At 50.1% G+C, this 3,152-nt stretch overlaps 1 pseudogene; it reads left to right on the top strand.

Annotated features, from left to right (window-relative positions):
- Positions 1-2,472: 2,472 nt before the first annotated feature.
- On the top strand, positions 2,473-2,590 carry LOC126482622 (5S ribosomal RNA; annotated as a pseudogene).
- The last annotated feature ends 562 nt before the right edge of the window (positions 2,591-3,152 follow it).

Here is a 3,152-nt window from a genome sequence, read left to right as displayed (position 1 = left end):
TAGTGGAGTAGGGTTTTACGTACTCCTATACTAACTAGAACATAATGCGCTTTAAGCATTTCATCGTTATTTTACAGTAATACTAATCTAACAAAATAGACAGGACCTTCTCATGTGGAAGCTCTAAGAAGTTAGGGAAAGACAAGAGTGAGTTGTACATCGTCTTTGTCGGTTACCAGTCGGTTAGGCTGTCGTTCGACAATTTAATCCTATGTATATCTTAACGCGGTGAAACAGGACTACACGAAAAGCTTACTCGTGGAACCATAGACAAATTTTATTGAATGTGGCGACATGAGAAACGGCGAAGAAATATAACAGTTCTAGAATACAATTGACAACTTAACGTCAATAGTAAAGGAACAGTACATTCGAGTTACCCTGTAACTATGAACCAATAACTAGGCACAGGAGGTAATAAATATAAAAAAGCATATCTCAAAGAATAAATTATACCGAAAGACATATACACTCCTGGAAATGGAAAAAAGAACACATTGACACCGGTGTGTCAGGCCCACCATACTTGCTCCGGACACTGCGAGAGGGCTGTACAAGCAATGATCACACGCACGGCACAGCGGACACACCAGGAACCGCGGTGTTGGCCGTCGAATGGCGCTAGCTGCGCAGCATTTGTGCACCGCCGCCGTCAGTGTCAGCCAGTTTGCCGTGGCATACGGAGCTCCATCGCAGTCTTTAACACTGGTAGCATGCCGCGACAGCGTGGACGTGAACCGTATGTGCAGTTGACGGACTTTGAGCGAGGGCGTATAGTGGGCATGCGGGAGGCCGGGTGGACGTACCGCCGAATTGCTCAACACGTGGGGCGTGAGGTCTCCACAGTACATCGATGTTGTCGCCAGTGGTCGGCGGAAGGTGCACGTGCCCGTCGACCTGGGACCGGACCGCAGCGACGCACGGATGCACGCCAAGACCGTAGGATCCTACGCAGTGCCGTAGGGGACCGCACCGCCACTTCCCAGCAAATTAGGGACACTGCTGCTCCTGGGGTATCGGCGAGGACCATTCGCAACCGTCTCCATGAAGCTGGGCTACGGTCCCGCACACCGTTAGGCCGTCTTCCGCTCACGCCCCAACATCGTGCAGCCCGCCTCCAGTGGTGTCGCGACAGGCGTGAATGGAGGGACGAATGGAGACGTGTCGTCTTCAGCGATGAGAGTCGCTTCTGCCTTGGTGCCAATGATGGTCGTATGCGTGTTTGGCGCCGTGCAGGTGAGCGCCACAATCAGGACTGCATACGACCGAGGCACACAGGGCCAACACCCGGCATCATGGTGTGGGGAGCGATCTCCTACACTGGCCGTACACCACTGGTGATCGTCGAGGGGACACTGAATAATGCACGGTACATCCAAACCGTCATCGAACCCATCGTTCTACCATTCCTAGACCGGCAAGGGAACTTGCTGTTCCAACAGGACAATGCACGTCCGCATGTATCCCGTGCCACCCAACGTGCTCTAGAAGGTGTAAGTCAACTACCCTGGCCAGCAAGATCTCCGGATCTGTCCCCCATTGAGCATGTTTGGGACTGGATGAAGCGTCGTCTCACGCGGTCTGCACGTCCAGCACGAACGCTGGTCCAACTGAGGCGCCAGGTGGAAATGGCATGGCAAGCCGTTCCACAGGACTACATCCAGCATCTCTACGATCGTCTCCATGGGAGAATAGCAGCCTGCATTGCTGCGAAAGGTGGATATACACTGTACTAGTGCCGACATTGTGCATGCTCTGTTGCCTGTGTCTATGTGCCTGTGGTTCTGTCAGTGTGATCATGTGATGTATCTGACCCCAGGAATGTGTCAATAAAGTTTCCCCTTCCTGGGACAATGAATTCACGGTGTTCTTATTTCAATTTCCAGGAGTGTATAAAAGGCAGCGCTTCCGGTGCCTGGCGCGAAATGTTTGACAGCGCAGTGTTTGTAAACACACGCACGCGGTGTACTCGCAACAACTTAAGCTATCCTATCAGCCTCCTGCCTGACCACACACTCGGAAATCTTTTTTTTTTCTTTATTGATTTTCAATTCCCTCCGAAGGGGGCGGGCTGGCAGCAGCCTAGTACGCTGCTCTACAGCCTACAGACTTTTTTTAAAAACGGAAGAAGAAAAGAAACAAGAAAAACAGGCGATAAAACGGTGTCAAAGTGTAAAATGGCGGAAAAATGCGGAAAGTTAAAACAGAAAGCAAAAGGGGTTGGCAATGTTTTTTTTCCTTTTTTTTCCTTTATTGATTTTCAAACTCGGAAATCGTCACATGTTCGTAAATATAAAGCCAAATATTTGTGTAAAGGCAGAATACGAATTTTATTGCAGCTCGTTCTAGTCGCAGCATTTAAAGTTGTAGGCTTAGGTTCCCGTCTAACGACACACTCGGAAATCACCACGTATTAGCAAATAAACAGCGAAATATTTGTGACAAGAAATAACATGAATCTTATTCTTCCTCGGCAACGGCCTTGCCGCAGTGAATACACCGGTTCCCGTCAGATCACCGAAGTTAAGCTCTGTCGGGCCTGGCCGGCACTTGGATGGGTGACCATCCGGGCCGCCATGCGCTGTTGCCATTTTTCGGGGTGCACTCAGCCTTGTGATGCCAATTGAGGAGCTATTCGACCGTATAGTAGGGACTCCGGTCACAGAAAACCATCATAACGGCCGTGAGAGCGGTGTGCTGACCATACGCCCCTCCTATCCGCATCCTCTGCTGAGGATGACACGGCGGTCGGATGGTCCCGATGGGCCACTTGTGGGCTGATGACAGAGTGCTTTATTGTTGCTCGCTTCACTTGCAGTAATTTAAGCTGTCCTCTTAGGTTCTTGTGCCGGCCGCTTTGGTCGAGCGGTTCTGGGCGCTTCAGTCCGGATCCGCGCGTCTGCTACGGTCGCAGGTTCAAATCCTGCCTCGGGCATGGGTGTGTGTGATGTCCTTAGGTTAGTTAGGTTTAAGAAGTTCTAAGTCCAGGGGACTGATGACATCAGATGTTAAATCCCGTAGTGCTTAGAGCCATTTGAACCATTTAGGTTCCTGCCTAACCATGCATTCGGAAATCGCTAAATATTTATTTCATCCTTTGTTCTCAAATCAGACGGAATGTAAATAACATTGAATACTGCGGAACAAACTCC

The sequence above is a fragment of the Schistocerca serialis genome, chromosome 5 (assembly GCF_023864345.2).
Source record: "Schistocerca serialis cubense isolate TAMUIC-IGC-003099 chromosome 5, iqSchSeri2.2, whole genome shotgun sequence".
Taxonomy (NCBI): Eukaryota; Metazoa; Arthropoda; class Insecta; order Orthoptera; family Acrididae; genus Schistocerca; species Schistocerca serialis.
Note: the sequence above shows the minus strand (reverse complement) of the source record. Positions and strands in the feature narration are given on the sequence as shown.